Genomic DNA, 11,671 nt, shown 5'->3' on the forward strand with positions numbered 1-11,671 from the left:
CTTTTTTCTTTTTGCTTATGTGGTGCTGAGGAATCGAACCCAGGGCCTCAGGCATGCAAGGCAAGCGCTCTACCACTGAGCCACCTTCCCAGCCCCCTTGCTGTAAATTCTGTAGGTAACCTCGAGAATTGTCCTTACCCAAGAAATATACTCTTACTGTGTGAAACAAGGTTGTAGTGGAATTTAAATTCAAAGTTCTTTAAAAAAAAGACATCAAAATTGTGATTTGACCTTTACTTACCAAAGAGTAATTCTCTAAAAAAGATAATTGGGGTCAAACTATTTTGGGAGAAAGTGCCCTCCACAATGAAAGAAGGTATTGGGTTAAACTTTTCTGTTTACAATACTTTCTACAATGTCTTTGCACATAAAGCACTGAAACAGAAAAAAATCTGATTGGATACTTCAAACCAATGATTTCACATTTCTAAGTGGCTCAAAAATATAATATCATTATTAACATGAGACAGTGAAGACTTCTCTTATTACATAAGCCAAAAAGTTTTGGGATCAGAAAAGAAGAGCAAATGGAAAAAGTAAGAAAACAGTGTTCTTAGAAGCCCTGGCCAAGCGTATTGGCTTCAGCAGTGGAGGAAGGCCAAAACTTTTTTAAATAGATTGTCTTAATATTTTTGCTACCTAAAATGGTTTTACAGAGCCTATTTGGCTCACTTCAATGCACACTAGATCGAATGAAGACATAAAAATAAATTCCACATCCAAATAAAACAGTTTTAAAAGAGAAACCATGAAGACATAGCAGTGGGGGAGGCCTTATAATCCTTCCACTTCACTATACTTTAAGCCAAGAAGCTGTGATTAATTGGAAATCAGGTAAGAGCTAAGAGGAGGACATAGAAATAGGACATAGAAGTATTGTCCTTTGTAACAGACACTGTCATCCAAGGTATGGGTGATTTAACTCTATTCTTCTGCAAACATCTTGTTTCTTTGTTTTTTGTTATTTTGGGGGGTCTGGTCATGGGGCCTGAACTCTGGGCCTGGGCGCTGCCCCTCAGCTCACGGCTAGCAGTCTACAACTTGAGCCACATCGCCACTTCTGGCTTTTTTTCGTATGTGGTGCTGAGGAATCAAACCCAGGGCTTCGAGCATGCATGGCAAGTACTCTATCACTGAGCCAACTTCCCAACCCCTCCATACATCTTGTTAAGCAAATGCAAGACCAAGAGAAAAATAATCTATTGAAGTAATTTTGCAAAGAATAACTTCACTGTTCCTGATATGGTATCTAACGAGAGTCTTAAGTGAGAAGATAAAAGTGGAGTATTCTTCGATTTCCTCTAAGCATCTTGTTAGCAAACTATATCTTTAAGGTTAGAAGTAATTGAACCAAAAAGTGCTGGAGTACTTATTTTTGTGGGGACTTTAGACACAAGAAGACTTTCAAGGTAAAAGAACAAAAAAGTATAGCTAAATATTTGTGATCACAGCTTCTTGGATTGGTTTTCTGGAGACAATATTTCACATGAGAGTTTGTCCTAATTATCATAGATGTTGGGTTTTCATGGCAACCAAATGCAAGAGCGAAGTTTAATGGACTCGCTTGTACAAGTAAACAGCATAATAGAAAAAATGGCAAATAATCTTTAGTGAATTACATTGACTGATTACTTTGCCAGAACAAAGAAGGAAAGACATAATTCAAAATCACTTGACTGAAAAGTATGAAAAAGAGTAGTAAAGAGAGATGAGAGAAAACAGAGGACTGTTTTCTCTCTAATGGAGTAATGGGTTTTGATCTTGTTTCTTCCATTCTATATTCACCAGCTATCAAGTGTATCTCAGGATTGGAATATCCAGTTCAGACAAAGAGATCTCCCATTAGAAAATATTTGCTGCAGATATAGGTGATTTATAACCTTAGACAATCTATTTAAATCTGTTCAAAATTCTCCCTTACCCCAAAATGCCCTCTTTGAACAGTTGGTTTGCTTTTCACATACTGCCTTTGATTAACTATTTAAAATTTTGAGAGGTATATTCATACTCTCTAGAGATTGCTGTTTGGTTGTGACATTTGTGTGTTTGGTCTTTGTTGTGTTTTTAACTGAATTTCAAAAGGTTGTGGTAGTGTGTTACAATTAAATATGTCCATGTAATTGACCTGTGCTCCTGGATCAGAGTCACTCCTTCTATCATTCTCAACCAACCCCTTCTCCAAGATTTATTTCAGATGTACCACTTCCTTTATCACATGTGTACATTGAGTGTTCTAGTTGTACTTGCTACTTTTTAATTTTTCATTCATTCTATCTTTTTACTAATATTCTTCTCTGGTTTCAACTTCTTGATAGTCATTCTGTTAAACTGTCTGTTCATACTTTGACAGGTTTATATACATTCCATGGCATTTCAAACCTGCATATACTTGAACTGATATCAGCTTATATTTCCATAATTAATTCATCTGCAATAACAATTTGAAAGACTGGTGACGTGAAGGAGGACCTAGACATGATTTTATTCTTATCCATTTGGAAGATTAATCTTTAGTCAACAAGAAAGTTTAAAAATGGCTTAGAATGTTTTGCTAACTAGCAGTTTTTATAAATGGCTTTGTACAATGGTTTGTGATTATTTTATTGTACATGGGATAATATTTTCTACTACCTATAACTTTTGGGAAAAGAAGAAAACTAAAATTTATTACTGTGGAGGAATATGATAGAAATAGAAGACAGATTTTATGTTTGTCACATCTCTGATGAGTACCCATATTCAAGACTTGAAGTCATATTACTTAAGGAAAACTTCAAACAACATGATAAGGCAAATATTCGTGAACTTTGAAAATCAAAAGGAAAAGACCAAAAAGAAAAAAACCAAAAAGAAAAAAAATCTGGAAGTTGTGCTGTGGCTCAAGTGGTACAGTGCTAGCCTTAAACTGAAGAGCTGAGGGACAGCGCCTAGGCCAAGAGATCAGGCCCCACGCCCGGACCCCCTAAAAAAATTATTTTAAAAGGCATATATTTTCAGGAGATTAAATATAGGTTACCATTGATTTGAGAATGACCACCTTTTTATACTACATAACCAAGTTTTACTGAAGTACCAGTGTTTTGAAGCACTAAAGATCTTCTCAATTAATGTTTTTCTGAATTCTATTTGACTTCTAATTCAAGTTTTCCGAGCCTTGGTAGACAAATTATGGATCTTATCCTTCCAGGAACTATTTTTTGGCCTACTTATACTGGACTGAAATCTTTCATTAATCATTAGTAGAGGGTTATTAAAGATATTCTTGTGACATTTGTGATCTTGTTCACTCATATGGGCTGGTCATCTGTAAAATGAAAGTGTGAATTACAGTAGTTTCTCTCAGATTTTGTGATCTCATCTTTCATTTTAAGTTGCCTTGCATTTCACACTTGCTTACTGCTAAACCCTGTGTTATTGGGGCCCTAAATTATTATAGGAAATGAGAAGTTAAGATGAGTCTTCAATTACTTCCTGTTAGCATGTTGCATGGGCCTAGGTGAGAAGATTTGCCCTTGTTATCTGATGATGCAGATAACTGGGACCTGGGATCCTAGGAAGCGTGGGTCCTGTAGAATAATAATACCTTTTGGACATCATATCAGCAAAATTTGGGTATGATCAGAAATATGGAGAAAACCATTCTGGGTCCAGCGAGTTAAAACAATATACAAAGCAGCAGAGTAAAATCCCTTGCAGATTAGAGGAAAACAACATTTTGTTTTACCATGTGAATTCAGTAGACTAAGAACACTTAGAAGGTATCACAAGTTTATACCGAAGACATTGCATTGATAATTCTTATATTCTAATATATATTGTAAACCTAATTATTTATATTCCAATCTATTTATTGTAATAAATATCAATTTGTTTGTCAAATTATCGATTAATTCTAGTAAGTTTCATTGTGTGAAACATAAAATTAGCACATATAAATACAAAATATATAATATGTTGTGGTTAGGGTATCAAAGGCAACTCTGTTTTACAGTATTATTCCATTATCTCTACCTCAGAGTTTGGTAAAGTTAGACCTAAAGCTTTACCATTTGTAGATTTACAGCCTAGAGGCAAGAGGAAACACTGTGATTAAAACATTACCAATTTAAGGCCTAATATCAAGGATAAATATGTGGACTTCTCCTGGATCTATGGAAATATTTGGTGATAGAAATTCAGTAGTGCGAGTTCCTGCCTGGTTGGATGGTAGACAGGTCAGGACATTAGGTAATCATGCATAAGAACAATTTTTTCACCTTCTTGGCTTTAGATATTTTTGAAATGGTAGGTATAATAAACAATTACATTTTGATAAAATACTTTCTAGTCAGAACTGTTTATTTCTCTATGATCCCTTGTAACTAAGATTAGTTGTGTTCCAGTAAGATAACCTTTGCTCTCAGGGTAAGATATTCTGTTTGGTCTGTTACTACATGGAAGAAGGGTAAAGGGTCAGTAGACATTTGTGCCAGTAAGACCTCATTTGGGGAATTTTAAGTTGCAAAAGTTTAGAAGTAGCTCTTCAGCAAGGCTTACTTTGAATCCATTAGCTCCACAAAGCTAACTCAGTTGATAAATAAGTACTTGAAAAGCCATCTCTTTGAAACTAGCTATAAAGGCTTCAAAGTATGATCAAATTTAAAATGAAAAAGACTTAAATAGTCATTGGCAAAAAAATGCAAGTGTGAGCAATCTACCGAACAATATGTTTTTTTCCAGTATATACAGAATTTCAGAGAATTAAGATCAATAGCATTGTTAGTAACAATAAGGTTTCCTTGTTACAAATAGACAACCAAGGATATATGCCTGTATAGAGATTGCATCATTAACTACTTAAATTTACAGGATACTACATGCTTCGGCAGCACGTTTACATAAATTACAACAATATAGAGATTAACATGCCACTTGGACAAGGATGATATGAAAATATGCGAATTATTCCATATTTTTCATTCTTCAGTTGCTAGAAATGACAAACAGTTATTAAAAAGTCGATTACAAAAATACAAGTGTAGCAACATATGTGATTCATATAATTGAAAGTTAGTTTGATATCGGTGTATTAAATCTTCACCTTAGAAAGGTCTTTACATAGCATAACTTTTACAAAACTTTTGAAATAAGATAACATTTTAATTTTATCCCAAAGAAATAAAATACTATAAGGACCTAGGAGTAAAAAGAATCTTAAACTGTTTTTATATGGAATGCAATCTGTAAGGACACATTTATTAATGAATGTATATAATATATAACAATGTAGTATTCCAAGTATTATATCTAGGAGAGAACGAAATAGATTATGAACATTTTACAAACAGAATACAGAATATGTTAAAATATACTTTCTTCAGACAAGCACCGGAAATATCTTCAGGTTCTGTACTACTCATTTCAACAGATATGGTAAAATTATTTCTGATTTAAAAAATCACAAGCTCTACAGAAATCATTATAGATGTATACAAACAACTCTTGAATATATTTTGACATCAAAGTCAGGCAATTCATTTGGAAGAATACCATGGAATCTATGAATTTTTAAAGTAAGATATTGCTGTTGCTTTGTATTGGGAAACTATTTTGTACAGAGACAAAGGATGGACTGGCATTTTTGAAATTTAAGTAACTTAACCAAATCATTAAGACATAGGAGAACAATTTGTACAGCCTTTCACAACTTCAAAGAGGTAGTCATACATACTTGTCTTTTGGCAGTATCAAATGCAGTTTCTTCCAAGTTGTTCTTCAGACCTGGTTTAAAATAATGGTTCAAAAGAAGGAGATCAAACGTATCTTTGCTGTTTCTATTCCCAGCAGCAAGATCCAAGGAGGTCAAGAGGCCTTTCGTTTAGACATTGGTATCTGCATCATGATGAAGTAAGAAAGAAGCCACACTGGTATTATTCCACGTATAAGCACTGTGCAGGTGTTTCCAGCCATTCACAATTATTGCATGAATATCTGCCTCGAGCCACCAACTCATGGACAATGTCTCAGTGTCAACTGTAGGTTTCCTGATGAAGAGCGGTATACTCATCATCATCCCTAGTATTCACACGAGTGGCCTTTTTGGGAAGTTTTCGCCACATTGTAGAAAGCCTATTAATTTCAGCAGCCCAAAGAAGAAATTTGCTTGGATCCTTCTCCATTTTTTTCTTATAAATGATACCATTCCTCACTTTTTCATCTTCTTCCTCACCTTCATCAGAATTGCCTAACCCGAGAGTTTGAGTACCAGTCGGAAAGAGGTGTCCATGTATTTCTCCAGTATTTGACGTTGGTTTAATAATTAAACTTCAGTTGAGAAACAAAAAGTTTAAAAACTGTTACAAAGTAAAGTAATTAATCAGAATATGTTACTATTCATAATAATCATAAGCTGAATTTATAGTGATAGTCAAATATGTAAGAAATGGGACAATTTGCCATACATTTGCACTTAATATGTGAGAAAGAATTTTCTAGGTCTTTTAAAATATATCTTAAGTTTAATAAAGAACCTATTCTGTGACATCATATGATAATCAGATAAAGCTGATATTAGAACAAAGAACAGATTCTACTAAGTTTTTGTATGTTGATGTATATACTTATTTTGGTTGTCAAAAACTGTGGGGATTTCGACTTGAGTTATTGTTCTTGCTAGGCAGGCGTCATATCAGTGGTTAATTTTATGATAGGGGTTCCCTTTTCACAAGAACATGCACCTGATCTGTCATTTTAGCCTTCCCATCATCAATGGCATCAGAGTTGCAGACCAACTTGTCTAGCTTCATACCTTGGCTGGCCTGGATTCCGCAGTCCTTCCAATCTTAGCCTGTACATAGTACAATGTGGTAGAAATGATCCAATGCACCCAGCTATAGATTGAGAAGGAGGTCCACTAAACTTTTGGCCTGATTCTATTCTTAAGCCTCCTCAGTAGTTACGAGTAGAGGTGGGAGCCCCTGGTGCCAAGCAGTAAGAATATTTTTTAAAATAACTAGACATATATATGACTTGTGATTACCTCAGGAAAAAAATTCAAAAAATCATTTTTAAATATTCACATTATAAATATTTCAAAAACAAAATATATGTGTCTGAATAATTTACATGTGTAAAAATCATGCAAAATTATATTAACTAGTCCTACAACTCTGAAAAAAGAATTACCCTAAAGAAACAGAAGAAAATATTTAAGTTCAAAATTTGAAATTTAGAAAATTAAATGAAGTGTACACTTTAGATGACTTAAGTAACTGTAAACCCTCTGCATATAAATTTTCTTATAAAAATGCATGAACAAAGAAAGCAGAAGTACCCATTGATCAATAGCAACAGCAAAAGCATCAGTAGTTCTTTTTTGAGCATACAAAAAAAATCAATGGAAGAGATAACAATGTTCCTTCCATAAGAAATGTACTTATTTCTGTAACTGTAACCCCTCTGTACATTACCTTTACAATAAAATTAAATTGAAATTAAAAATAAACCATATAAGGGATCTTCAATCATATTATGACAAATTTCTAATCAGACACTAGATTAAATATTAGACAGCAATGGCAACACATTTAAGGTGTTAAAAGGACATATCTAATACCAACCTTTCTAACAAATATATATGCTTTCTCCAAATGTGAGAGATGAGCTAAGTACCTAACGTTGGCTCAGGCATATAACCTTAACTACTCAGGAAGGTGAATTGTGAGGATTGTGGCTCAAAGACAGCCTGGGCCTTGTCACCTCAGAAGCAAATTTTAGGAGAGCTGTCCTTGAGAAGGACAGAGGTCTTCTTGTCATGTCATAGGATAAGGTGGCCATCAAGCATGGAAGCTATTGGCCAGTGTCTCCACAGAAGCAATTTATGAGATTCAGGAGTCCTCTACAAGATCAGAGGGCTTTGACCACTCTCCTAGTAGTTTCAGGAATGGCATAACAATGACCAGAGCAACCTCAAGCCCACATGGAGTCCTTAGCAACAGTCTTTGAAGACTATAAGCTAGAGTATCAATGCTGGCAAGCTATGATTGGTCCACTTTTTCTCTGACTTCACTGGCCCAGACTCTGATTGGTCCATTTCTTCTATGATGTCACTATGATGGGCTGTGATAGCTCCGTTTTAAGAGGTCATGCAGTCTATATAGGAAGCCATTGTGCTCCAACCTATGTCAGTTAACACCTCTAGGAACTCTTGATTGGTGACACGCTGGACTGACTCAAAGCAAAATTCATGATTTTTCTGATTTGCAGGGGGGTGTGAGTTGTCGTTTGGTTTTGGTATTTCTTCTTATTTTTTCTGTGTGTCCATTATTTTATTTAGTTAATTTTAGGTAGACTTGTTGTCTGCCACCATAGCAGAAGCATGGAAGAATACAAAGAATCATCCTCCATATCCTTGAATGAAGATATCATCAATCAATACCAGATGAAAGAGCTCATTGACCATGGTACCAATGGACAAGTGAAGCTGGCTATCCACACCTCACATACATGGAAGTGGCAGTTAAAATACTCCTGAAGGGATGAAAGGTTAAGGTTTGAGGCAGTGACGACTTGTTGCTTGTTTCTGTCTAGCAAAGCAACACGTGGTGGTAATCCAAACACCTGGTTGATTGTGTGCCTTTATAAGACCAGCAAATCCTTAGCTCAGGGCTCTCCTCCTAGGCTCCACTGTACCAAAGTGTAGGACGAGGCCCAATCTGCAACACGTTTAAATAAAACAGCTGTAGAGTCTGACTTTCGGTGGTCTTTTTGCAGGGGGGGGTTCCTGCAACCATGGCATAACATACTAGTGGGGGCTGGTCCGGGATACCCCCCAAAGACCCCGGAGACCTCAGATTCCAAACGTAAAACAGCGCTGTCATTGTTCATTTGTCTTGTCCTCTCGTTTGTCTGTTTTACTTTCATTTTCCCTTGTGAGGATGGCCCCTCCAATTTGTAAAGGGTTGTCAAAGTGGACCCACTTGTACGACAACACTGGAGCAACTGGGAGATGTCCCATATCTTCTTTTGGGGAGGGGATAACCCTGCTGTGTGGAGCAGGGGTTCTTGGAACCCCACCATGTGGAGGGGGGGTCCTTGGAACCCCGCCATCTGGGGCGGGGGTACTTGGAATCCTGCCATGTGGGGCAGGGGTCCTTGGAACCCTGATGTGTGGGGCGGGGGGGGGGTCCTTGAAACCCCGCTGTGTGAATTGTGGGGGGAGGGTTGGTTTGGTGTTGGGCCAGAACTGACCAAGAGAGCCTCCTAACCGAGGCCCAACTCGCCCACTGTGGGTCTGCTCCTTCTGCTGTGGGGCATGGGTATGGAAGCTGCCATGACAGGAGTCAGTGGGCCAATTTGGGAAATCTCCACTTTGTAAGCATTTTTTTTTTTGGTAACTGTCAGGCCTGCATGTGTTTTGTTTGTACTGTTTATTGATTTTTGGGCTGTATGACTGACAGGAGTGGAAACCATGGGCAACACCCCAACTAGCCCCCTAGACTTACAAAAAGAAACTAAGAAAGAGGAAAAGAAAGTGTACCCCTGGTTTTTCAGGGAGATAACTTGGAAGAAGAAATGTTTCCTCCCCCATATTCCCCTTCCCAGGTTCCTTTTGCAGAACCTGAGAATGATCAAGAGGAGGAGGGAGCTATAGAACACTTGGCACCTGCCCTTCAAGTTTCTGAGGGGCCAGTCACTCAAGCCCACAGTGGGATCAACCCCCCATCTAATGCAGCTGTTTTTATCCCTACGTGCCATAGGTACTGTGGATGTGGATGGTCAACAGCAACCCAATAGTTTCCATTTTCTACCAGTGCTCTATACAATTGGTGCATACAAAACGCCCCCTTTTCTGAGAAACCCCAGGATTTAATTCATTTGCTGGAAACTATTCTCTTTACTCATCAGCCCACTTGGGATGATTGCAGTCAGCTTTTACAAGTTCTTTTTACCACTGAAGAGAAAGACCATATCTGAGAGGTGGCCCAGAATCATAACCGTGGCCCCACAGGAGCGCCCATCACGGATCCGGCCCTGATGGCTGCCTATTTTCCTGAGATCAGACCAACATGGGACTACAAGACAGTTGAAGGTAGGGAGCGTCTCCTCATGTATCGCCAGGCTCTGTTGGCAGGTCTCAAGGCGGCGGCTTGCTGACCTACTAATATGGCCAAGGTTTATGATGTAAGACAGGGAGTAAGTGAAAGTCCAGCAGCATATCTTGAGTGGCTCTTGGAAGCTTTTAGTCAATATACTCCATATGATCTTGAGACCCAGGAGTCGGCTCAGATGATTATGTTTGCCTATATAAATCAAGCTGCACCAGACATAAAGTTGCAGGCTCTAGACAGATTTGGTGAAAAGTCTATTAGGGATCTAGTAGCCATGGCAGAAAAGTTTTACAATAAGAGAGAGACCGGAGCAAAGACAGAAAAAGAAAGAGAGAGAACATAAAATTGAGCGTGAAATGAGAGACTGGGCCAAGGAAAAGAGGCCAGATTTGTTGGACTCACCACTATCTCATGCTGAGCATACCTTGTTCACAGATGGCAGCAGTTTCATTCGAGATGGAAAAAGGTACACAGGCCCAGCAGTCACCATGGACACTGTGATAGTGTGGGTAGAAGCACTCCACCAGAGAACATCTGCACAAAGAGCAGAGCTAGTGGCACTAACAAAAGCCCTACATATGGGAAAAGGGAAGAGACTAAACATTTACATAGACAGTCGGTATGCTTTTGCCACCGTGCATGTCCATGGAGCCATTTACCGAGAGGGGGATGCTGACAGCTGAGGGAAAGACTATTAAAAACAAACAAGAAATTTTAAGCCTCATCCAGGCCTTATGGGAAACAGCAAATATTGCCATTATGCACTGCCCTGGCTATCAAAAGGGAACTGATTCAATAACCAAAGGAAATAACTTGGCTGATCAGGCAGCTAAGGAGGTGGCCCTCCAGCCCAGAGCATAAATACTGACACTAGTAGACCCAGGACCACGAGCTTTGCCTCCTGAGCCTCAGTACCCCCAAGAAGACTTGGAGTGGATAAAGAAAATTCCCAAGGCCTATAAACCCCCTGGCAGAGAAGGAAACAAAGACTGGTGGAAAACTGGTGAGGGGAAACTTACCTTGCCGCAAAGATTGGGCAAGGGGATTCTTAAGAGAATCCATCGGGTCTCTCACATGGGAACCTGAAGAATGCAGGACTTGCTCTGACACTCAGAAGTAAAAATTAGGCAAGGGAATCAACTCTTGAGGACATTGTTAAAAATTGTAAAGCCTGTCAGCTCACCAAGGCCCCCAATCAGCTGGTTACAAAAGGAGCTCGTCTCCATGGAGGTAGGCCAGGTGTGTATTGGGAAATAGACTTCACAGAAATTAAAACTGGAAAATTTGGATATAAAAATTTGCTAGTTTTTGTAGAAACCTTTTCAGTATGGGTTGAAGCCTACCCAACAAAGCATGAGACCACAAATGTTGTGGCTAAGAAGATCCTGGAAGAAATTCTACCCAGGTATGGCTTCCCATCCCCCAATGGGTCAGACAATGGACCGGCCTTTGTCTCAAAAGTAAGTCAGCGAATAGCTCCAGCATTGTGGATGGATTGGAAATTGCACTGTGCTTATAGACCCCAGAGTTCAGGGCAGGTATGAATCAGATTCTATAAGAGACCTTAACTAAGTTGGCCTTGG

General features: G+C 38.3%; 1 pseudogene; it reads right to left on the reverse strand.

Moving 5' to 3' along the window:
• Positions 1–5,648: 5,648 nt before the first annotated feature.
• On the reverse strand, positions 5,649–11,314 carry LOC106000796 (annotated as a pseudogene).
• Between the last annotated feature and the right edge of the window lie 357 nt (positions 11,315–11,671).

The sequence above is a fragment of the Dipodomys ordii genome, unplaced genomic scaffold (genome assembly GCF_000151885.1).
Source record: "Dipodomys ordii isolate 6190 unplaced genomic scaffold, Dord_2.0 Scaffold239, whole genome shotgun sequence".
NCBI classification, from domain to species: domain Eukaryota; kingdom Metazoa; phylum Chordata; class Mammalia; order Rodentia; family Heteromyidae; genus Dipodomys; species Dipodomys ordii.